Below are 26,330 nucleotides of genomic sequence, written 5' to 3' on the forward strand. Positions count from 1 at the left end.
TGTAACAAACACCTGCTAACTATTCCAGAAAAGTAAATTTCTGCAGCTAACAACATTTAGAATTGTTACTGAACACAGCGAACTGTGGGTTTGATTTTCAAAAGTGCCTGTGTGAGTTAGGGTGTATTGACTTTGTGGCTCTTTAAGACTTGAGCTCTTTAAATCACTTAGTTGCTATTTAAAATCCCACCCTATATCTCTTTAAATAGGGTTTCTCTTTTTATAGATGTGTCTGCAGCTGAAAAAAAATTGTACTACTTTTACAGGATTTGGTTTGGGATACCAGCTTGAAACCTGTGCAAGTGGAAAGCACTTTTAAATGGCCCTTTTCTCTCATTTAGGTCTTGTGTTATCACAGTTTTTGCACTGCTTTAACCATATCTGCTTGATACTGGTATAGTTAAAGCAAAACAGTTCCCGAGTGTGGGTGCAATTATACAGGTAGAAAGGTGCCTTTTAGCAGTATAGCTTATTCCCATATGGGAAGGTGAATAAGCTTGGCTGGTGTAAGGCACCTTTATACTGATTTGACTGCATCTTCTGATTCAGGGCAGTGGCTCTCAACCTTTCCAGACTACTGTACCCCTTTCAGGAGTCTGATTTGTCTTGCGTACCCCCCTAGTTTCACCTCACTTAAAACGACTTGCTTTCAAAATCAGACATAAAAATACAGAAGTGTCACAGCACACTATTACTGAAAAAAGGCTTATGTTCTCATTTTTACCATATAGTTATAAATCAATTGGAATATAAATATTGTACTTACATTTCAGTGTATAGTGTATATAGAGCAGTATAAACAAGTCATTGTATGAAATTGTAGTTTGTATTGACTTTGCTTGTGCTTTTTATGTAGCCTGTTGTAAACTTGGGAAATAGCTAGATGAGTTGATGTACACCCTGGAAGACCTCTGCATACCTCCAGGGGTACATGTAGCTCTTTAAGACTTGAGCTCATGTACCCCTGGTTGAGAACCACTGATTTAGGATGCTTTTTTTTTGTTTTTTAAATCACGTTCCTATCCAAAATAATTAAATCAGGGCAAAAACTGTGTATAGACCGGGCCTTAGTGATTTGTGGGGTTTCTTAAACAATTAGGCCTAAGGTCATCTTAAAATATAAAACTAGTAGGACATTATTCTTTTGACTTCAGCATTCAAGCTGAACATGGTTGGTACTTCATGGCTGGTAACTACTTTTTACGTGAGAGAAAAGATGGCTCTGTTGAATATAATAATGATGATGATACCTTTTTCTTATGTAATGCTTTTCATCAATAGATCACAAAGTGCTTCCCAATCTTTAATGTATTTCTCCTCAGAACTCCCCTGTGAGGTAGGTCAGTGCAGCTATCCCCATTTTACTGATGGGGAACTGAGGCACAGAAAGGCTAAATGACTTGCCCAAAGTCACATGGGAAACGTGTGGTAGAGAAGGGAATAAATATATAGGACAAAAATTTCATCCTCTGGAAGTCTGTGGCCAAATTCATCAGTGAATTGCAGTGTTGCAAATTACATATGGGTGGATCGTAGAACAGGAAAGTGCTAAGATTAAAATAAAAAAGGGGCTGCGTTATTTCAGTGTCTCCTGTTAGTTGCTTTTTCTGTTAGTCTTTTTCGTCTCCTCAACATGCAAGTTATACTTTCTTTATACCCTCACTAAATGTCAGGTTGTGCAGGTTAAATTGTTACCATTTACATTTGTTTTATGACCCACTTAAACTACCATTTAAGTCATTGATGAATTTAGTTAAAACAGAATTCCTTACTCGTACCAAATTCCCACTGACTCCAGTTATGTATGCTCAAACCCTTAAAAGGACTTCAGGGTGGGACCCAATGTCAGCAAATATGGTGCTTTATTGGAATGAACTTGTGGCTTTAAACAGAAGCTGGCTTTAAACAGAGCCCAACTAAGTGTATGAAAATCATTCATTTTAGTTGCCTTTTTTGTTAATTGACTTTTAGGAGAAGGCACATTAAAATATTTATATCACAAATAAATGAGTTTTGGACAACTAAAGCTTCTGAGTGTTTGTAAAAGTTATTTTACAATGTGTGCTTATTTTCATATTTTAAGGACACTAGAACATACACCAGCTCTTCCAGGTGTGCTACGATACAAGAAAGAGACTAAAAAACTGTTTTAACGTGAGTGCAGTGTGTGCTGTAGTTACTGCTTCCATAGGAATCTACTTAAATTTCTTATTCTGGAACATAAATATCTATATTTGCCAAAAATCAAGTCACACCCTTAAATCAGATTTAAGGAAAGATACATTATAAATTGCTGAGTAGATTGTTTCCAAGCCTACTATTCTTGCACACATTGGGTGTTTTTGTTGAGGAAGAATAAGGGTTTTACAATAGAGATGTTTATTCTTTGGACATACTGAAAAATTCTCCCTTCACCACTGTGCACGCTTAATATAGTAGGAGTAGGGTTTTTAATTTTGGGTACAAATTTTGTTATCTGGCTTATCTGTTCAGGAAATAAGATTGCAAGCAATGACTTGGCATAGAGAACGGAGAATTGGTGTTTACTTTCTAAAGAGAGAGATCGATGAGTTGTGCCCTGTATGACGTTGTGTGAGAGGAAGAAAGTGGGAGTTCAGCACCTCCTGCTTGCTGCAGCGATTATTTAATCAAACATTTACTTTTTATAGGGCATTCACTTTTCTCAATGAGAAGTCAAACGTTGGTTCATTAACCTCAGTACAAGTTTACTACAATATTTTATATTTACCCATTGCTTATTCCACTAATACTGGGAGGGTGGGTGTTGGGATTTTTTTTAAGCACACTCATAAGCTATTGCAGTGAAAAGTTTATCACAAATTCAAGTCAATGGGAGTTGAAGTCCTTATTCATAATGTGGGATTGGACCCCTAGTGAGCAAGAAGAATTTCAAAACTTAATATAAAATAGAGACAATTTGTCTGAAAACCAGAATCTCAGACAAGCCCCATACTTAAAGGTACAGAAGAAAAACAAATTGAATTTGGAATAAAAGAGTTGTTCTATGAGTAGATGCAGCCATGTATTCTGTGTGGGGGGACAGTGCCTCACACACTGGAGCCAGAGAATTTTGCCTAGCAGTACCCATAGGGGTGGTGCTCATGCCCTGCGGCTGTAGCCCCTCCCTTGACTGTATAAGCCCTGATCCCTCAGTTCCATTTTACTGCCTGTGGCCTAGAGTTGGAGTTCTGTGTGTTGTCTTCACCTCACAATTTTGTCTCAGTTTGTGAGAACTTTTTCTTGTACGTTGTAGTGGTAGTACCTTAGATTTAGTTAAGTGTTGAGTTTAGTATTAGCTAGAGTAGTTGGCTGCCCTGTATGATGCCCTCACCGGGGTTCAAGTATTGTCTGTCATGTAGTGGGGGGGTGGAGGTGCGGGGGGAAGACATCCCTTACAGCAAGCCCCACATGAAGTGCTCGCTGTGCCTCTGTGAGGGACACGTTAGAGAGGTGCTCCATCTGCAGCTTGTTCACAAAGATGAGAGGTGGTGAGAGATTTGTGGTTTGAAACAGTACCTTCTGGAGGAGGCCATGAGACTCACTTCGGCACTGAGCCCTTGTCTGATCAGCAGTCGCCTTTGGACCCAGTAAGTGATGCCGCTCTACATTCAGGCTCTGTTGTCCCCCCACCCCCATTCACCTCCCTTTGGTGTGGTGAGGAAAAGGTCTCCTAAAACAAACTGGAACCATTCCAGTGCTCAGGGAGAGTCCCTCTCCTCTTGTAAGAGGAGTGCTGACCGGCACCATATTCCCTCCAGCATGCGAGTTGGAGCAGGTCTATCTAAGCGCTCTCCAGTTCCATGCTTAGAGCAGTGAGGGCCCGTACTGTTGACTTTGGCCATAGGGCATATGAGTACCACCAATATCGGCACCAGTGCCAACCGTCTCCACGCTGATGGCATACCACGCAGCATCAGACCTGCTTTGCCTCTCAATCCCGGATTCTTGGGCCACAGACTATGGAGTCGAGGCCAGGCCCAGCACCAAAGGCCCCCTTAAATGCTGGGGCATCCTTCAGCACCGTCATAGTTTTGGCAGCAGATCCCATCGTCAAGTTTGGTACTGGCCTTGGTGCCAGTGCCTCCCCCAGTGGCAAGTGGGACTATATCTCACTTGGTGCTGGTGATGCTGATTCCCCAGTCCTCTTCAGCACCAATGCTTCCTCTGTATTGGGCTTCAACCGAATCTGGCTGGTTGTTTGCTCCATCAGGGCTGGCTCTCGGAACCAAACTGACATCTGTCCCACAGGGGACTGGGACTTTGGCCTACATGGCCTCCTTGGAATCGCTGGGACACTCCTCAGTCCTTGAGGTCCTACTCTTCAACCTGCTCTAGAGCAAGATCATTGCTCCTGAGCGTGGCTCCCATGACTGCTGAGTCTGTTCCCTCTGGTTCTGTGGGGCCCTTCCGACCGCATCCTGTGGTACAAGAACATTATCCGATGTTGACGCAACTAAATACCGCTGCCGCCGCTGTCTCCTCCTCCCTGGATAATTCTTCTGTGTCAGAATCTTCATCTTTATTGGAGTTTAAGGTCTGTCAGGACTTCCTGAGGTGTATGGCTGTTGGCTTGGGTATCCAGGCAGAATTCCTCCAGGAGAATACACACATTCTTCAACCATCAGCAACAGGGAGAGTAGTCCTCCCAATAAATGAGACTCTTCTGGAGTCTACAAAGACCGTCTGGAATACCCCAAGTGTTGTTGCTCACTATGGTGAAGCATCTGAGAAATGATACTTTGTTCCCACACAAGGGTTTGAGCATTTCTGTTCCCACCTGGCCTCTAGCTCCCTGGTGGTGACGGCAGCAAATGACTGGGCTCGGCAGGAAAGATGTACATCTACACGCAAAGACAGAGTCCAAGAGAATTGACTTGGTGGGGAGAAATATTTTTACCTCCTCTTCCCTGCAGATGAATGTTGCAAACCAGCCAGCATTGCTCTTAAAATATGATTTTGTCAGTTGGGCAGCCATATCTAAATTCATGGTCAAGTTGTTTTAAACCTCTAGGGCAGAGTTCAACGTGTTCATTTTGGAGTGCTGTTTGGTGACCACAGTATCACTGCAGGCAGCCCTGGATGTGATGGATGCCTTGGCCAGGATTAGAGGAGGAACAATGTTCGGAGGCAGTCCAGCAGGCATTGCTTAACAGCAGGGGGCCCTCCACCGGGGTGGCCTATTTGGTTTAGTGGAAGGGGTTCAACGTATGATCATTGCTCATGGAGTTCAATCAATGTGGGGTTATGTCTAGGAGGACATCTTGGAGTAATGTTTACACGTTCAGTCTTCTGGCCTTGCACTTAGTTAATTGAGAATCCACCTGGTGATGATTTTCGCATTTTATCCACCTATCCATGGGAAGTCAGGGTTTTCAAACCCCATGGTGGTGAGGTTCTTGAAAGGAGTCACTCATCTCCACCCACCAATTAAAGAGCTGGTTCCTTTGTGGGACCTTAATACTGTTTTAGTGACTGTTACGGGATTATCATGAGAGCCTCTGGCAACTTCTTTCTCCCTTTTATGTCAGAACACTGCCTGGCTTGTGGTGATATCGTCCGCAAGGAGAGTTTGTGATTTGCAGTCTTTGATGGCGAAGCCTCCTTACACACAATTTTCCAAAGACAAAGTAACCCTGTGGCCACACCCTAAGTTTTTATCTAAGATGGTTTCCCAGTTTCATTTGAACCAAGTTGTATATCTACGAGTGTTCTTCCCTAAGCCACATGCAACCCCATCTCACACTTTGTATGTCAACCGATGTCTAGCTTTTTATCTGGACAGAACTAAACTTTTCTGTTCCTCACCATGTCCGTCTGTTCCATATACAGACCAAATGACCGGTTAAGTGATCTCTTTGCAGACAAATCTCCAGGTGGATAACTTTTTCCATATCATGACAGTATATGAAGTAGCCTAGGCTATGCCTCCTTAGAAGGTATTAGCTCATTCCATGAGAGCTCATATAATATCAACAGCATTTGTAAATGACTTTCCTATATTGGACATTTTCACCATGGCCACTTCATCCTCTGTGCATACTTTTTCAAGTCACTATTCCACTATGGCTGCATTCAGATCACATGCAAACTTTGGGAAGGCAATCCTGCAGTCCTTCTTTACGTAGACTGTAAGCCTCACGTCCTGCAAATACATCTTCACACATCTTAGAATAGACCTAGAATACACAACTGCATCTACCTGTAACGGTTGTTCTTCGAGATGTGATGCAGATGTGTATTCCACAACCCACCCTCCATCCTCTCTGCATTAGAGTCCGCACTTCTGGTGTTCGGTGTAAAGCAACTGAGGGAATTGGGGGCAGTGCTGCCCTTACATGGGCCAGGGAAGAGGCTACTGTCTCAGGGCCTGAGTGTCACTCCTATGCTTATTGATAGGCAAAGTTCCTGGCTCTGGCGCATAGGACGCACACACCCAAACAGAATACATGTCTGCATCACATCTTGAAGAACAGCAGTTACAGGGAGGTAACTGTTATTTTTTCCCCCGGCCTTTCAGAATATAAGGGATTTATGGACTCACCTGTCAGCACCTATAATAGTATCTAGTGTGATTGTGCGGAGTTCAAAGAAGATAGAACATTAGAAAATGCAAAAGGAAGGCCTTCAACCTTGCTAATAAAGAACCTTGCAAAAAGGTTAACACAGGAACAAGCATGCAGTTAACCGTAACCTCACACCTGCCTGTAAAGTTGTGCTGTACAATTATTATTAATTTTTATTTATTTATACATCACCCTAAAATTGTGCTTCTCACTGTACAGACATATAAGGCTTGTCACGAAATCCTGCTTCTGATGAAAAGCAGCCATTTCACATGTTTATACAAAGAAAAGACATCACAGGGGAGGAAGGATGTTTGCCTCCTACGCTGATTACAGGTCAACATTCTAATCAATAGGAAGATACACACTTGATTGACCAGTTCACTTAAGCAGTCAGTACTTAAAAGCAGTCAGTGCTAATATAAACTGATGGTTACTAGAACACCACACTGTCCCTAACTCTCACAAAAAGAGTGGAGATAGTGAATCCTGTCACTAAAATATCAGTGTTAGAACAATTCCTGGATCTCCGTTTCTCCTGGTTCATTGCTTTTATTTAGCTAATGTATACCTGTGCTAGATAGTAGAGTATAACTTTCTATTACCATAATATCTTAACAATAAGATGATGTAAATCTATCAGAAAATAGGAAAGCAACAAACAGATCCTATTGCTATGGAACAAATAGCGTGTATCTGAAATCTCTTCAGGTTTCATTACAGAATTATAGAGGAATTCTATTTAGTGACCCATCAGCTATAGGTAAAAATTAATTTCAAAAAGACATTACCTACAAGTTATCCATGTTTGCCTCATGCATAAAAATATAGCATGCATAGTGTAGCTTTTGGTTGTAAGATCAGATTGGAAAAAAATTCTTCATTCTGAAAGGTAGGAATTTTTTCTCCTTTTTTCTGACTTCCAGTTAGGCTTTGAGGAAGAGAATATTGCAGATTGCAGGAATTCCAGTTAGAGCTAGTTCTAAACTGAGTGACCTGTCTTAATAGTCAAATTGCCTAACACAATTTATAATCTGTTTTAGCAAGAGGGAGAGCTTGCTTCTGTGTATGCTTCTGATGTGGAAAATTTATTCTGAATCTAGTTCAGAACACTTACCTGGTACATACCAACTTGGATGGCTGATTTCTTGTATTTTGGAAATAATGATGATTTGGGGGGGGGGGGGGGGGGGGGAGTTAGTTTGGTACACCCTTAATGTGTTGTTTGGCTCTATATAGAGTTTTCTAGGTCTAACATTAGTTTCAAAAAACTGTACTTTCTTTTGGAATCTCCCCTCTCCACAGAAAACAAGAATTCAAAAGTAGCAAATAAACATGACTGAGAAATATCACAGAACATGAGGAAAACTGAAAAAGGAACTTTTCAGAGTGGATCCTTCACAATGCACATCAGGCTGTATCACTTCCAACAAAAGTTGGTTGCAAGGATTGATTAAACCCTTTCAGATAGCACTGACTCACTTGCAGTCCCTGTCCTTGAGCAGTACAGGAAGAGGTTATGGGGTGCACTGAAGGCCAGATTAAGATGTGTTTGGCAGAAAGCAGGGGTTGAGTGAGGATGTTTTCCCAGTGTTTGATAGTTCTGTGCTAGTACGATTAGTCTCACTTTCCCAAGCATTACATTCATGCATAAACTGAACATTTTGCCTCCATTCCACAACTTCGATTTTGATTTTCAGTCTTTCCTATCTTTTAAATATTTGTAAAGGTGCATTGTTAGATTTTTAAACCATTTAGATTTGCAAAATGCAGATGCAATTTCAGTTGTATGCAAAAATGGTTGCATAAATGGCAGTTATAGATGCATTTACAGGTCCAGTTACCTGACTTGGATGTGCAATTGAGGCATTCATTCCAACAAATTTGGCACAAAGCTTGTGCATCTAAACTGACCAAAAATGTGGCCCCACTACAGCCCCCCCAACCTCTCAAATCTTATGGAAGAGATTCTTTGCTCGTGCATCAATTTAGTTTTGATTTTGGTTAGTTACAGCAGGGATGAATTTCACTTCATGGTAGAAGAGCAAGATAAGGACATATCCCTTCAGTGTTTTATGAAACAAAGTAATGCAGATATCTGTAAGTGAGACACGACATTTAGTGTACAGCTAGTAAGTTTGAAATAGTTCTGGGAGTTAAGAATTTACATGTCTTTATTAATTATTAGATGTTATTAGTGTGTGACTAAGGAGCTGGGAAGCTCTAAGCGTTCTTTTGAAGTAGTATACCCAAATTAGGATAAATAAATAAATAAATTTAAATAAATAAATCCAGAAATGTCTGGAAATGTCTGCTCTAATGAATTTTCTAAATACACAAATCACGCTTATTAAAGCAGTGGATCTTTTAAATGTAAAAATATTATTACTTCTACACTGGGGAAATCCATTCAGAGTTATAACATTTTTGGAAACCGTCTCTCTGTTTTATTTCAGTGGAAAGGTTGGACATTTAATATGAATAAAAAAATTGAGCTTTGGAATAAGGTTTTAAAAGCCAGCTCTTCCCCTCTCCCCACCTTGCCTTTTTTTTTTTTTTTTGTATATATGCCAGTTTTCAATGAGAATCGTGTTCCCCTTTTAGCCTTGTTTAAAATGAACTATGTGTATAACAAGATGTTGAAATTTATTTACAGTATGTTAGCACTGAGGACAGGTTATTAAAGGGTAATAAAAATTATTAGTTTCCACTTTATGGTGGCAGGGTTGGTTTTTCCTCAAATTAAATTTGACATTAGAGCAGGGAAGGGGAGTAAATTGTGGTATATAAAATTTTCTCTCCTTCATTTTAGTTTCACTTTAATGCAGCTAACAAACCCTACCTTTCAAGACCAGAAAAAAAATCCTCTATTGGGGAATTTCTCTTGACCCAAATAAGAAATGTTATGGTAAAGTGTGTACCATTTACCCATGATGAGGCCTGTAGCTCTTGCTCACATACATAGTTTCATAGAATTATACAGAGCTATTCACATGAATAAGGATGCAGGTTCCAGGTGCCAGGTTCCTAATGTGTGTTCTGCTATCCTTAAGTCCTACTTTTACTCGTCCTTTCATGTATATTTGACTCTCATATTATATATTTAAGACCATTTTTCTATTTCCTTGCCAAAATATATTGGTTTGTATATAAGCAAGACAAAACCTTTCTATTGGTATTTAAGAGCCAGTACCAAATCGTGTATTGTTTTATTATTACAATAGGACTTATGAACCAGAAATGATCATAAATGAACATTTTTTCTTAACAATACATATACTTTTATCTGGGGAGAAAGCACCAGTAAACGGAGAGAGAGCTTGGGGAGTATTATCCCCCCACCACACAAAAAGTGCCATAGCAAGCTGTTTGCCAAAGAAGTGAACTCCTGTGAACAATCCTCTACAACCTGTACTCACTCAGAAAAGCTTGTGAAAACTGTGCTGTTCAACCATTAAGGGCCTGTTCTTGTTCCCATTGAACAAATCTGCCAACTTCAAGGGGAGCAGGGCCAGTCCCTGTGATTAGAGCAAAGCAGCTCTGAAATCTCTGCATATTTATGCATTTGGAGATTTCTGTTTTTTTCTTAGAGAGACCAGTTTTAAGAGGGAGGGAAGCTGGAAGAAATAACTTCACTCACCAGGTGGGTTTTTCTAAGCTCTCATAGCTGTAATTAAAATGGCTTGTCAGGAAAAACCTTTTCTCTTTTTCTTGTTCTGTGCTACTCATTCCGGAAAAATAGCTGGCCACTTAAAAAATTTCTAGGTTTGAAGGACTAGCAGCAAAACTCAGTGTATTTTTTTAGGCAGAAGTGTAGAAATCTGGCTGAACATTTCTTCCCCCCCTCCCCCCGGGATGATTAATAGCCTTCAATGATGAATGAGATATTTATAAAAGGTGAGCTTGCCAAATGGAGTGCTCGGGGTGGCAAACGCTGCCTTCTGCTGAAACTCACTTTAGCATGTATGGACTTTTAAAACAGAATACAGTGAATCCCCCTAGTCAGAATTACCAAGTAAAATAATAAAACCTTTGTAAGAATACATTTTCCATGTGTGGTGTCACTTTATAAACCTCTCCATGATCATTGCCACTGATTAAATAAATGAATGGATGGATTTCTATCCTATTTATCAGTCTTCTTGTGTGAATTTTTCCTGAAAGACCAAACTCTCCATGTAAAATTGCAAGTTTTGTAATGAGGAAATTTGGGGCAGAGGGAGGGAAAAGGGGGGAGTAGCCATTTTGATGGTCCAGAATGGTTGTGGCAGTAGGTGGCCAGAAGAGCTGAAGTATTTGAATTGCTGGACTCCAATGTCAGAATGGGGAGAAGCGGACAATTCTGGTTCCCCTGCCGTCATAAACAAGATCAGGCTTAAGTTAATATAGAGCCTGATCCAAAGTCAGTGGATTTCATTGACTTCTACATGCTTTGGAGCAGGCCCATAATGGGAAAAGTGGCATCAGAAGAAAAGACTTATGGGGATAACACGAAGCACTGGCAAATATATCCAAAGTCAGTTTTCTGTAACGAAAGAGAAGAAAAGAATATTTACAGTCTACTGAAAATAGGATGCGGGGGAGGGATGTAGGGTATTGACCAGATCATGTCAAGCACTGAACTCTCTTCTTTGAGTTTTTACTCCAAAATCACATGGGGTCAGTTCCTTTGTCTTCCTAAGTAAGGCAGAAAACATGGTACTATTGAGTAGCAGTGCTAGGATGGAATCCTCAACCCAGTATAGCTAAGGCTGTGTGTCTGTCCTGGAAGTTACGGATTCCGTGACTTTCTGTGACCTCCATGACTTCTGCAGAGGCTGGTGCTGGCTATGGGGCTGCCCAAGCCTGGGTTTGGGTGTGTGGGAGAGGGCTGGGGGTTGGGGTGCGGGGCGGCGTTTACCTCAGGGTGAATTTTTCTCGAAAGACCAAACTCTCCATGCGGTTCCCGGCCAATGGGAACTGCAGAGCCAGAGCTTGTGGCACCAGTGGGGGTCCCGGGATGCATGCTGCTTTCTGCCCCCTCCACTCCCCCCAGCACCAGTGGGGGTACTGGGCCACCCTCTCCAGCACCTGCGGCACCCCCAGGCTGTCTCCCCCCACCCAGCACCCATGCCCCCCCACGCTAGTTTTAGTTAGGGGTATATAGTAAAAGTCATGGACAGGTCATGGGCCGTGAATTTTTGTTTATTGCCCGTGACCTGTCCATGACTTTTACTAAAAATACCCCTGACTAAAACATAGCCTTAAATATAGCATGCATTTTTGGGTTATTTGCTTGCCATGGTATGACTGTGCTATTGTTAGTGATAGTTTCAGGACATCATAAGGAAGATGTGAGGTCAAATTCAGAGTGATGTATGAGATGGAGTGAGCCACATGTCAGTGAGCGGGTAGTAGGCAGGCTAAGTTTGTAACTTGCAGGCTAAAGTCCAGAAGAAGGTGTAAGAAGTTTTAAGTTAGCATGTGTGCGTAGTGTGGGACTGCATGTGTCTTCTTACACCCTCCTGTCAGTTGTGTTTCCTGCTCTTCCTCCCCTCTTCTAGTCTTTGTGTAAATTACACCCACTTGGGGTCCCTTAGGCTAGTAAGATACTTTTACAACACCTCTGAATTTGTCCTGTGGAGTTAAAATCCTGTTCTGAATAGCCTTTTCTTCTTTTTCTTATGAATGTATCACTACAATTTCAACATTTACATTTTCTTTATTATCCATTATCATTTGAATGCAGCAAAAATATTTAAACTTTTTGTTTCTGAAACGCAATAATGTGTGGTTTTATGAACAATGCAAGAAAAGTCACTTTCAGCTGCCTTGTTTCACTTGACCCTTAAAACATGTGTTTACTCATAGTACCATTTATGTAAAGTGCTCAGATACTATGGGGACAGTTGCCTTAGGAATTCGTATAATAATGATATGGTTTGAGTCTTTGTATAGCTATCCTAGATTACATGTCTCTCTCTACAGACGAGCTTATTGCTTTTTCAACCTGGCTACTTTTAAAGAAGTATGTTTTACTCCCTAGTCCTTATCTCTCTGAACTGCATTCTGAACACCATCCCCTGCCTGAGCAGTGTGGTTTGCTGTGTGTGTGTGTGTGTGTGTGTGTTCGTCCGTCCGTTCACTAGGGAATCTGAGTAGCATGGTACCTCTAAAACGCTCCACCCTCAAATGAAGGGGATTAATTTCCAATTGAAACAAGTTGAAGATGATGTCTCCTGGGATGCACTTTGTTTCAGTGAGTAAGCTCTATGCCAAACAGCAAAGGCACTGTTTTCCTGTCTATGGGATGGGTTCCCCGGAGAGGAGGGGGGTATTTCTGCAAGACTAGTCTAGGGTATGGGACAGAGGAGAGAGACACTTGGAACAAGGATAGCTACATGACCCCCAATCTCCTCTCTTCTCTCCCACAAATACGCTCTTGTGGCTGGATGTGAAGATAAGGTGCCTGTCTCCTCTCCCTGCTCCTGCAGTGGCTCTTAATAGCATCAGCTCATGGCTGCAGGGCTGCAGGCTAAGGCAGCAGCCTGCTCCCCCCTGTTTCTCTGCTGCTTCTGGGCATTAAAGGAGAGTGCATGTGCTAGGCCCCCTGGAGCCAAGCACTGAAGCCCCGCCTCACCTCAAGCTGTGGGGAGGAGAGAACAAAAGAGAGGGAGAGACTAGAAAATAATAAAATACAGAAGGGGGAGAAAAGAGGGTAAAAACCAGACAAGGGTAAAATCAAGGTGAAGGAGAAAAAGAAAACAAGCAGAAATGCCTGAAGAGAGAGACACAGAAGGCAGGGGGAGAAATACAAGAGAAGGCAGCACTTGTGCCAGGACATGGCATGAAGAGACGATGGCCCATCTGCCAGCAATCACAAAGGGGTTTCCAAAAAAAAAATAAAAAAAATTGGGAACCACTGAACTGGGTGTGTGGCAAAGGCTCCAAACAGACTTAAAGAAATAGACTGCAGGGTTACAGACTTGGGGCTTTAAATTTGCTGTACCGTCGCAGGGATTGCACAGCCTTAAAATCATCCCCGGGGTGTGGGAAGTACTGCTGAGTGGGACGCCCTGGTTCTGTGGATGGTTGCTGGTTGATTGAACTCTGGGGGAGGGGACACAAGACCTCATATTCCCTCTGCTATATTGCAGCTGCTCCATCAACGGCTGCACAAGCAGGGAAGCGGAGTGGGCTTAGACGGGGTCCTCGGCTCTTCCCCCCGCCCCCAGCTATTGAAGAGCTGGGGTTTCACTTGTTTCAGAGAACAGGTTTAATTCTTTCCCAACCAACGTAAATGGAGAGGGGGGGCCCCTCAGGTTTTTGCTTAGCGCGATACAAGGTAATGGTGGGGAGCAGCCTGAAAGGTCATTTCTGATCCCCAGCCCCAAGTGGAGTTCATAAAATCCCAAGCAACTGCAGTATGTGGGGGGCAGATGTCACACATGACAGACAACTAGTATCATATAAAAGGGGGAGGGGGCATAGCAGCATGGGGGGAAGGATAGCTCAGTGGTTTGAGCATTGGCCTGCTAAACCCAGGGTTTTGAGTTCAATTCTTGAGGGGGCCATTTAGGTATCTGGGGCAAAAATTGGGGATTGGTCCTGCTTTGAGCAGGGGGTTGGACTAGATGATCTCCTAAGGTCCCTTCCGACCCTGATATTTTATGATTCTATGGCGCGAATAAGTGGAGGACACTCAGGAAGACTTGGACTGCTCTCTGCGACATAATGGAAGGGACAGGGTACTAAGGAGTAAACCCAATGCAAACTGATCTCAGACTTCCTCAAATATGCATCATCATTAGGGCAGTATCACCAGAACTTCCGCTCCTCATTGGCACTTGTGAAAAAGAGTTTCCCTTGTTTGGTCCAGGGTCCTCTGCTGTTTCGTGCCACTCTGAAATATAAGGCTCCTTGTCCAGTTGCACTTGTTGTGTCAGACCCTAAATGAAACAATATGAGGAAATAGGCACCGACGTGCACCATCCTGTTCCATCACCAGAACTAAGGAACTGGAATTGTCAGGTTAAACCCCAAGTATCTTATTTTAAAAATCCCTAGTCCATAGGGTTAACTTTCCAATCCAAAAATATTTCATCCATTATGGTCAGATTTTTCAAAAATCACGTGAAAAGACCTCCTCCACAAATATGGAGTTTGTACATACATAGGTCCAGTTCTAAGCATTGTGGTTTTTAATTGCACTCTCTGTATGAAATGTTGATTCTGAGCGCAAACAGAAATATTGAATGTATTTTATTATAATGTGTATTTATACATAGTGGATTTTGATGGGAAATGTGCATCTCCAGTGGAGATTGTGAATTAGAAATACAAAGACTAAATATGAGCCCTGGGAATAAATGTGCTATAGCTTGTGATTCAGGCGTGGAGTCTGTGTCATGGGGTATGATTAGCCTTTACAAATGGCCGATAGCCTTTCTCCTGTTTTAGATGTGAGATTTTTCTTTGGAATGTCCCTTTTATCTTAACGTGGTTACATTAAGTTTCATTGTAGTATTTTAAGACCAGAGCCTGTTAGCTGTGTGCAGATTTACAGTAGAAGTTTAAGCTAATGGATACTTATCAGGCAGGCTGTGTTTGGTGATCGTCCATCATTTGCTCATTAAACAGTGTGTCTAAGTGATTCTCATTTCCTCCCTGCCATGTCTGGAAAGGAGGAAACTAGGCACATTACCCTGGAATATTAATGTCTTGGAGGATTTAGTCACCCATAAGTAGATCTTCTTTGCATAAACCTGCTAGTGCTATCTTATTTTGTTGTTTGTCTTTTCGTCCTTAATTGTCTTCACTTCTTTCTCTGTTTCTGTGTGTTTTCCTTGTTTTTCTTTAGAATTCAGTCTACATTTTTTTTCGTTCTTTCTTCCTTTTTTTCCTTGACCTAAAGAGCATAGCAGTCTGGGTATCCCACAGAAAGGCTGACTTTGCCAGCAAAAACCACACACTCTGCCAAGCCCTGTTACTGACTTTGGAAAAAAGCAGCTAGAGAACTAATGTGAATTTAGGCTCTGAACTATCTAAATAAGCCATGTCAGTAAACCCTCTTGTCTTATTCTGTGGCCTGCTGGCCCATGAAAGGACAAATATATAATAGTCCTATTTAGGATAGAAAAAAATCCTGGCCAAAGGCCACCGCTCACTGAATCCTGTATGGAGGTTAGGAGAACAAGAATGCTGCTCTGCTGATCCACTCAGAAAGCTGAAAGCAATTGTGTTTAGAAAAAACTCGGAGAACTTGTAGCTTTTCAAATGTTCTGCATAAGATCATGTGTGCTGGGACTTGAGCAAGGACTATACTGTCAACCAGCTAGATGGGATTTTGTTTCAAAATGCCAACTTCCATCTAACGCTGAAAGAAGACGATTTATGACTTATGCTAGATGGCAAAAGTCAGTGCAAACAATCAAAATGTGTAGTAAACTGAAAGTTGTAGTTGGAGATGACAGCAGTAGTGTGGTACAGTAGTTGTTTCAGTGTGGATGAACTCGCTCAAATTACTGGTGCAAAGCATCCCTGGTTGTCTCACTTGGAATCTTTTCTACTTCCCTTAAATGTAACTGTTGAATCAGCAGATGAGTTTACTTGTCTTACCCGATAGACAAAAGTCCAGGTGATATTGCTGAATAACCAGATGAATTCATAATGATTCTTATATGTGTATTTCTCATTAAATTGCTAAATCCCCACAAAATTTTATCATTTTCATTTGAATTTGAATTTTCTTCCATGCACCTTTGCTGTCATCGCAGTGTAAAGTTCTTTCAAATACAGTCAAGCCGCTATGTGCTCCACTGTATGTGGAAGCTAGTTTTTGTGGCAAGGTCCCTGAATTCTGCAGCACTCCAGTGCAGCAGAATGGAACTCTCTCTAGCAGTTTCATTTAATTAAAAAAACAACAACAAAAAACCCAAATTCAGTGTATTTTATGCTGCTCCCACCTTTTCCTCTTTCAATAATTTTGTCAGTTTTTGGTATCAACATCACTGAGCTGCATGATAGAAGTTGATAGGTGGGACGATAGATATTCTGGCTGCTGGATGGGGGGCAGATAAGCTTTTGGAACCTTTGAGGAGGCACTGGAGGCAGTTCAAGATTAGCATGTCAGCTGGAGCTTTCTGTTAAAGGGATCATCAGTGAAATAGTTAATAATGTTGCCCTTTATATTGTCATCTTTAGGTTTCTGAGTTAACCCATTAAGATGAATGGGCCTGTTTACACCTATCAGAGCAATTGTTTCAGGCTCTCTGCAGACTTCAGGGTATGTGTACATTGCAAAAAGGTGTGTTCTTAATTTGTCAGTGGTCCCCAAACTGTGGGGTGTGCCCCCCTCAGGGGGGGCATGGAGGAATGTCCGGGGTGGGGGACGCGGCGGGGCCTGGGCCCGCCCCCACAAGGGGGTGGAGTGGGAGTGCCTCCTTGCCCCTGGTCACAGCTGCCCCTGCTCCCAGCCACGGCCTGGCCCCCGTTCCCAGCCACAACTCACCCCTGGCTCCCACTCCCAGCCCCTGCTCTCTGCTGCCAGCCCCTGGCTGTGGCTCCGCTCCTGGGCTGCAGCCCCCGGCCCGGCTACAACTCCACACCCCGTCCGTGGAGGGAGATGGGGCTGCGGATGCATTCCATTACTGGTAAGCGGGGGCACGAGAGGAAAAGTTTGGGCACCGCTGATTTAGGGTAGCAAACCTGGGTTAGCTAACTCGGGTTAAAATAGCAGTCAGGACATGGCAACTCAGGTTTTAACTTGAGTTAGTAGCTCAAGTAAAACCCCATAGGGGAGTCTGGGGTTGAACTCAAGCTAACCCAAGTTAGAAGCTTTGTCTTCACTGCTATTTTAACTTTTGGGGAGATACAACTCTCCCCCCCCTTTTTTTTTTTTTTAGTGTAGACATACGCCAGAGAGACAATACCGCATCCTTTTACACTTGGGTCATGTAGCTAAACTTTAAAGATTTTTAATCTGCCTTGTGCTCCTGCAAGGCTAGTTTTAAACTGTTTCCTTAGGGTCCTGATCCTGCTAAATCCTGAACATCTGCATTTCCCTTTGACTTAAATGGAAATTGATGGTGCTCAGCACCTGATGGGATCATGACCAACGTAAGGTATTGTATACTGAGGCTGCTCTGTGTCAGGCTGTTGGAGGATGAATGGTGCTGGGATGAACATCTTTGGCTTTGTGTACTACACTACAGAGTTTTGTTCACAAAAGTCAGCTTTCGTTGACAAAAGAGTGGAGGTATACACACTACACTGCTCCTTCTGCCAATAAAACTCTCCTGGATGAGAGGTGTAGAGCTTTTGTGACAAAGTTATATCAACAAAGTGTCAGTGTAGACTTCGCGCTTGGTTATGTCGCTGTAAATGGCCTCCCCACAATCACCATCCTGACCGCTCTGGTCAGCAGTTTGAAATCTGCTGCACTGCACCTAAGTACACAGGCTTCTGCTTTGCCTTCTTTAAAGGCCTGGGAATTTTTGAAATTCCACTTTCTGTTTGCTTGACATGGACAGCTCACATCACATCTTCCCAGCTGACCATGGTGGCTCCACGCAGCAAACGCTTCCCACTTGGAGCACACCTGAGTTGTTGGATCTGCTGGCACTGTGGGGAGAGTAGTCCCAGCTCCAATCCAGCTGTAGGAACTTCAATACCTACAGTCTGATTTCTCATGACATGTTTGATAAGGGCTATGAATGGGACACGCAGCAGTGCTGTGCAAAGATAAAGGAGCTGAGACAAGCGTAACAGAAGGCAAGGGAGTCTAACCGTCGCTCTGGTGCTGTGCCGAAGACCTGCCACTTCTATAAGGAGCTGGACGCCATCCTCCGCAGGACCCCACCTCCACCGCCAAGAGCCTCGTAGATACGTCAGCGGGGCTAGAGACAGCGGACAGCAGACTCAACCCTGAGAATGAAGTTGTGGACGAGGAGGTCGAGTTGGAGGATGATGTGGAGCGTACGGCAGGGTTGTCTGCTGTGAGTCAGGACCTCTTTTCCACTCTGGAGGTGTCTAGCCAGTCCCAGCAGTTCGTCTCTGGCAAGCATCATGCAGGAGAGGAGAGCCCTGGTAAGTGATCTTTCTGAGTAAATGTTGTTCGGTTATATGAGGTAGAGCTGTCCTTTGCTTTGTATATTCTAGAAGTTGGTGAAGGATAGAAATGTACCAGACTAGCTGTGTTTGTGTGGGCGTCACATTCCCCTGTGCAGCGAAGTGCGGCAGAACACTATTAATGTGCACCGAGATTTCACGGGAATCCTCCAGAGAGATCTCTAGGAAACTTTCCGGGAGGTACTCACCAATCCTCTGCCGAAGGTTCCTTGGCAAAGTTGCTTTGTTCCTTCCCCCATTGTAGGAAACTTTCCTGCGGCAATTGGCAATCACTTATGCAGGGACCAACACGGCACACAGGCGAGCAGCATAGGGACTTGGTCTGATGCCGCACACATGCCGGAGAGATGCACTCATGCATCCTTGATTACCCTCAGGAATGAGATATCCGCCTCATTCACCCCCGCCTGTGGAAAATGGTGGTAGAATTTACAGTATTTTCCCGAGTCATCTGCAGTGATCCCCTTAAAAGACTGTGAGATTCTTTGACCCATCTTGAGCCCCTTTCCCTCCCCCCCGGGGCAAACTCGTCATGTTTAGGGCATTCGCTGCACTGGGTGCTTGCCAAGGGAGAGTGAGAAACTGATCTGTGTTTTTTAAAAAAGTGCATTTTACGATGTTGATTTGATGCATGCACTAAGAATCATGCTTCTGTTTATTGTTTCTTGCGCTTCTGCAGATGTGGCCTTCAGGGGAACCCCGTACACACTGACGGAGCACCTCCGCGAGATAAAGAAGTGACCAAGGAGGAACAAGGAGGCCACATTTTGAGAGGTGCTCCAATCCTCAGAGGCCGAAAAAAGAGAAGGCAGGGCGTGGAGAGAGACTTTAAAAGAAAATTATAAAATAGATAGGCAGGACAGAAAGGAGAGCCAGGAGCGGATGATAAAAATGGTAGAGGAACAAATGGAAATGTTGAAGTCCCTAATCATGCTGCAGGCTGAATTCAGGTGTGTGCAACACCCCGCCCCCCCCCACCTGCTCCTTCCCCCCCCGCCCCCCCACCGGCAGCTGATACAGAACTGCTTTCCATACCCTCCTCAAATTCCTCCCACACATTCATTGCAACTTCCTGGCCCATCTTGGTACCTCATTCACTTCACCCCTTCAGAGTTACACACAGCCATAAGAACCTACACTGCCCTTCATTGTTATCTCTCTTCCCACCAAGCCTTTTGTGTGTCGTTGTTAATTTGTATTTAATAAAAACATACTCTCTGAAAGATAACCAATCTTTATTTGTCTCCTACACATGGTGGTTGCTGCTGGAATTAATACACAGTGGCAATTTGATCATTTGCTGAGTACAAATCATGGTCGGGAATCATCAAAATTTTCATGCAAGGCAACAAAGCAAGGCAGAGTGCTGTATAGAAAGACACGTTACTGGAGCTCATTGTCAAAATGGTGCCTCAAAGCCTCTGTGATTCAAGTAGCCCCAGTTGTGCTCCTGTAATAGCCCTGGTATCTGGCTGCTCAAAATCAGCCGCCAGGCGATCTGCCTCTGCGCTCCACAGTGGGAGAAACTTATCACCCTTAGCCTCACAAATATTATGGAGCGCACAGCAGGCTGCTATGACCATGGGAATATTTTCCTCTTTTAGGTCTAACCTGCCAAAAAGGCAGTGTCAGTGAGCCTTTAATCTGCCAAAGGCACATTCTAAGTTGTTCTGCACACGCTCAGCTATTGTTGAAGCGCTCCTTGCTGCTGTTCAGGTTTTCCGTGTAAGGCTTCATGAGCCATGGGAGTAAGGGGTATGCTGGGTCTCCCAGGATCACTATGAGCATAGCTACCCACAGTGCACTGCTCTCTCTGTCAGTGCTAGAGTACCAACTATGGATGCTCTCTGGTGAACAGAAGCAGCATTGTGTGAGCATGCACAAGCGATGTAATTATATGGGTTTTTGATTGTTGGTGTAACTTGTGTTGACAAAACTCTGTAGTGCAGACAAGGCGTCTGTGTGGTTGTTCATTGGTTTGGAGGCTTATAATTTCATATGATCCCTTTTTAAAGGCAGAAAGGAAAACTTTGAGAAAGGGATTGTGGATAGATGGGAGACGATATGAAAGCTAAACGCATTGTAAGGATATGTATCTGAGGGTGGCGGCTGTATACAAGTGTGAAAAGTATATGAGAACTGATGTTTCAGGGAAGTGGCAATCACTGAGCTCTAGCTTAAATGTATCTATGTCTAGGTCTGGGAAAATATGTATTTATTGTATGATTTGATTAATAATAAAGGGTCTTATTACAAAACATATCCAGAGGGAAATATGAGAGTTTGGACGCACACACTGCAGGCTAATATACAGACAATATTGATACAACTTGTAGTAGTTTGTGAGAAATAAACCCATCCTATTTAGAATAACATAATCTAACACCCAACCAACTAAAATGCAACATGGCCATTTTCTGCACTCAGACCATTTCATCATCCTCTTCAGAGAGGTTATCTGATGTAACAAAATGGCGAGAATACTCTACCATAATGGTCCAAAACACAATAGCTCTGATTCAGGAAAGTCACCTGATTCCCTATTTAGACAGGGCACAGAAAGTTAAACATGTGGTTAAGTATTTTTCCAAATTGGGGCCAATAATATTATGCCATTGTTTTTGACTCTTAGGATAGAACACTGTAGCATTTTTATTCTAAGGCAAATATTAGTACAATCCTATCATGTCAATAGTTCCCTTCACCCCTTGAAGGCTATGGATAAGAAGTATGCATATAGAATTTGAGCTGTTAAGGGGCTGTTGCTCATTTGTAAGGTTTGATTGCATCTAGAAATCAACATGTGGCTCAGAAGTGCCTTGGTTTGATAAGGTTAACTTCTTTCCTGGGAGTGATCAAGTGTTAAATAAGCACTGTACTATGAATGGAGTTCAGGTAATGGCACACCCATAAATAGATTTTCAGATTCATGCGGGAATGGATGCTGAATTCTTTCTGACGTTTCTTTGAGCGCAGAGGACCAAAACCTTTTAGTCTCCAGCACCAGTGACCTAGCAATTAAATAAATATCCTCTGAGAACATCGAAGATAAGCTGGCAAAATGTAAACATTTGGATTTGTGTAATACTGTTTAATGAATGGAGTATCTGCCCACAGTTCCCTACTCTATCTGAGCTGTGCTCGGTTGTAGTGAAGAGTGGTGGCCAGAGGGATCTGGTTGTGGCTCCCTGATTCAGGGCTGCCTACTCCTGTCATAAATTAGAGCAGAAAGGCATCTTGTTCTAATGCTGCTGGCATTGCTGGCTTAAGGTCCCTTACACCAGTGGAGAACTGGGTATAACAGTGGAATCCACCTCTGCCACACCCCCCCAACATTTCTTCAGCAAGCCCATCCCTGACCTGCTCCCTCTTCTTTTTTATGTCAGCATGAGGCGGCAACTGGTGTATGAAGGTGCTGTGCCTCCTCTGGCAGCTCTATGCCAGCAGAAATTCCCCCTGCACATGGGAAATTCTCTACTTGCACAGCACAAAGTGGCCTTAGTGAACTGGAGAATCTGGCCCTTTGAGTTTATCACAAGAAGATTTTCTGTATGTGCTAGCCCAAGGACATTTTCAAAGCTCTTTGCATGGAAACTCATTCCAAGACGTTTTTTTTTCTAGAGGGTTCAACTCCATAGTTGCTTCCCAGAGAAACTGCATTAAAAGGATACTGTCAATTTAGAAACTGTGAAAGTTCTTTATGACCATAGTTACTAGAAGCACCAAGATTACTGTACTTGAAGAATTAGACTAAAAGAGCGCCTCTCTCCTTGTTTCCAGTTTGTTCACTTTGTGCACTGGATGACAATTTGGGTGCACAGTTTGTTTCCCCTTTTCGTCTGTTCATTCAGTCAGTTTATCTCCACTGTGGTTTATGTAGGTCATTTACACAGCAACAGGGGAGAGAGAAACTTTTTAACAATAAACAAAAATAAGGGTAAGGCCACAAACACTGATAAAAGAACTCAGAGAAGATTTTAGTACTTTGAAACTACTTTTAACTCCTTTTTTAAAATTGACTATGAATTCAACCTGAGATCTGAAAATTGACATAATCACCAATAATATATTGTACTTGGAACATGACTGACACTTTTGTTGATGAAGCATGAAGCAGAATACAATTCAGGTTGCTGTTCTCTAGCTATATTGGCTCTGCATTACTAATAGGAGTGAAATTTTTTTTTAAGACATTTCAAAACAATGACTCAGAGATCAGATATAGTATGAACCTTTTACATCGCCGTTGTTTCTCACTACAACCATACCTGAATGCACAAACACCTTTCATAGTTCAGAGAAAAGTGGGGGAAAGGAGGGTGTGTGTAACTGACAAGAATAATTGGAATTTAAATGTAGAGGTAGCCAAGATTCTAAAATGTTTCAGTCCAGTGTGAAACACCTTAAAGGGCACTGTTTTTTTATGAAGTGCTGAGCATTGCTCTCAAGAAAACAGGCCCCTTTAAGGTGTCTCAAGTTGAGGCAAAATCACTAGCTGCTTTTTAAAATCTTGGCTTACATCCTTAAACTTCACCTCTCTTTCCTTTAATATTTCCATGCTGTACTTCCGAAGGAGAATGTTTCTAATACTTCTGCATCTTTCTATCAGTCTCAGTCTCAGTGCATAGGCGCTGACTCCGTGGGTGCTCCGGGACTGGAGCGGGGGCAGGAAGAGGTGAGGTGGGAGCTGGGGGAAGGGGTGGAATGGGGGTGGGGCCTGGGGTGGAGCAGGAGTCGAGCATCCCCCCAGGAAATCACAAAGTCAGCACCTCTCTCTCAGTGGTTTAGCAGTAGCTGCGTTCTGCTGTTGCTGCACAATAGTAGTTTAGATTTCTGTGTTTGCATCATCAAAGTGATTAAATGGCACCTATGGAAGGGTCTAATCCTTGATTTTGGTTAATTATGGTTTTGTCCCTTGTTTCTCAGAAAACATTTATTCTTCTTTGAATGAGGGTCCCTATTGTATTCCAGTGAGGGTTATGCATGTTTGCTATGTTCCCAGAGTCAGAGAATTTGAAAATAGTGTCTGTTGCTCCTTGCTTGAGCCCTGGCTCACCTTGTGCTTTCATCCGATAAAGGGCGGGGCAGACCAACTGCATCCGCAGTTCCTTCTCATGGCCGGGTAGTCTGGGTCAGAACTTTCAGTGTCCTCGTCACTGACGCACTTTGAAATAAGACAGTGTACAGAGTTTGTCAGTTTTTAGATTAGTTTTACCAGTTTATTGTACTTTTATTGTAGTTTTAGTACGTGGTCTAGATTTGGGTTTATTTTTTTGTTTGTCTTCCTCGCCAATCCCTCCTCCCTCCTCCTCTGTACTGGCACGCGGGTATTGGACTATGCCCTGGACTCCGGGCTTCAAACTCTGCACCTCTTGCCTGCGTTCCTTCTTGGTCAGCGACGAACACCAACGCTGTCTGTCCTGCTTGGGAGAAGCTCCTGTGTGTCCAGGTGCAGTATTTGCCTATCCTTCCCCAGCTACATCTGAGAAGGGCAGGCTTTCTGCCTCTGGAAGCGCCTCATGGAGTTCTCCTCGAGACCTCACTTGGACCCAGGCCAGGGAACCCTCACATACATTGGACTGAATTAGTGAGGAGCTGTCTCCTGCTACCACGTCCAAATCTGGTGCTGTCGGAACCACCCCCACGGACCCCATAGCGGGGCCTAGTCATGAGGTAAGGAAGCATACCTATAAGCATGGGACTAAGTCTTCCTCAAAATCGAAGAAAGTGAACACTCCTTCCACGAGTTCGAGACATGGCGACAGATCACGTGCTAAGTTCCATAGACCTGAGAAGAAGTCACACAAGCAATGGAATCTGGTGGTTCTGAGCACTGGTCCATTGGTATTGTTATCACTGGCATCCCAAAAGATGTGGGATTGTCCTGTTCCAGGAAAGTCCATGGTGCCAGCACTGATACCCAGAAGGAGAGGGTGCCTCTTACAGCGGGGAGATCTGGAGCCAGAGCCGCGTCCCAGGATGTGTTCACCTTGCCAAACCCGGAGTCACCCCATCTATCATGCCCCTCCACTTCTGGAGAGATAATTTCTCTACCACAGGATATGCCTGAGGTACGGGATCCCGCACTATCTGCTCTGATAATTTACACCCTTCCACTGGCTCCAATGGTACTGGCTTTGGAACCTGAGTAAATCTTTTCCTTCTCCGATAAATCAGAACTGGGAGAGGAACCGACCACATCTTATCACTACTACGCACCTTCACGGAGACTGCCACGTCGATGGGAGCATCTACCAGCTCAATTATCTCTGAGCCATTGGTACCCCATGCCGTGGGAACCACCACAACCTCCCTGGGATCCAGCCTATTGGCCATACTGGGGAATCTTGTCCCTATACCTCCCCCCAGCCTAGTCCACAAGGGAATCTTCACCTGCCTCCCCCTAAGGGATCCTTCCAGCAGGTGTTCGGATACTATAGTAGAGGAAGAATCCCTTAGTCCGGTCCCGACAGTGGCTCCACAACCAGCTAGATTTCCCTCCTTATCTCTGGATGAAGTGATAGAACAGGGTTCTACTCAGCTTACTTACTGATACCCAAGAAGACAGGCAGATGGAGATCAGTCCTCGATCTTCGGCACCTTAATCGCTTCTTTCACAAGCTCAAGTTTCGTATGGTCATGCTGGCAGCGAATATCCTGTTGTCAGAGAAGGGCATGTGGTTTATGGCTCTCGATATGAAGGATGCTTATTTTCACATGGATATCCATGGAGCCCACAGACGTTTCCTGAGATTCACAGTGGGCGTTCACTATTTCCAGTACAGAGTGCTCACCTTTGGAATAGCTGCTGCTCCCCAGGTCTTCACCAAGGTGTTTTTCATCGTAGAACCTTATGTCAGATGTTGTTATGGTGTCCTTGTGTTTCCTTGTCTCAACAATTGGCTTCTAGCTGTGCTGTCCAGGCAAGAAGCCCATGCATCAACCTCCATGTTGCTCCAATTTCTTTTGTCGCTCAGAGTCAGCGTCGAAATCGATCCTAGACCCCACATAGTCTCTGGACTTCATAAGGGCTACCATCAATTTGAACGTGGCACGAGCCTATTTAGCAACAGACCAGTTCTAGGCATTATATTCTTGGCATAATTCATTTATCATTTGTGACAATCTTTAAACCAGTTAGCCATCTGCACGACACAGTTGGGTGGAACTTTCTGGTAGAGGATTTACACAATAAACAGGTTTTCAGTACCACCAGTGTAGTGTTCTTTTTAGCGTTTACCATTTTTTGGTTAAGAATGGTCTCCCTAGATCCCGTATATTACTGAGTAGCATATCTTGAAAGTGGTCCCCTTAGATTCTATTCCCTTCTGCTGCACCTATTACTATTATTGTTTTAAATAAACCAGTCTCCACAAGGTAGGGGGAAACAGAGATAAAAAGGTGTAATTTATTTACAAAGTCTAGTACTACTGCTATAAACAAATATATAAAATAGAGAAGGGAAATTGAACCAGGCTTCAAATCATTTCAGAAAATAATAAAAGAGATAACACATAAGGACAGACAGGGAAAGCAAACTAAAGTAAACATCTCCCTAACTAAAATTAAAATTATGAACAAGGTTTTTCTGACTCACTGCTCTCAGTGGTGAGAATTGGAGATGCCTATGTAACCTCA

General features: G+C 43.3%; 1 protein-coding gene across 10 annotated transcripts in view; it reads left to right on the forward strand.

The window, feature by feature from the left end:
* Positions 1-26,330, forward strand: part of ZNF423 (zinc finger protein 423) — a 317,131-nt gene that overhangs the window by 41,799 nt on the left and 249,002 nt on the right. For 2 of the 10 annotated variants that reach the window (XM_037877861.2, XM_007059651.4), the window contains exon 1: positions 12,800-12,822. The exons of the other annotated variants lie outside the window; for them this stretch is intronic. The gene's annotated coding sequence lies outside the window, so the exon portion shown is untranslated. Of the gene's footprint in view, positions 1-12,799; positions 12,823-26,330 lie in introns of those variants that run through there. 10 annotated transcript variants of the gene reach the window in all.

The sequence above is a fragment of the Chelonia mydas genome, chromosome 12, assembly GCF_015237465.2.
Source record: "Chelonia mydas isolate rCheMyd1 chromosome 12, rCheMyd1.pri.v2, whole genome shotgun sequence".
NCBI classification, from domain to species: domain Eukaryota; kingdom Metazoa; phylum Chordata; order Testudines; family Cheloniidae; genus Chelonia; species Chelonia mydas.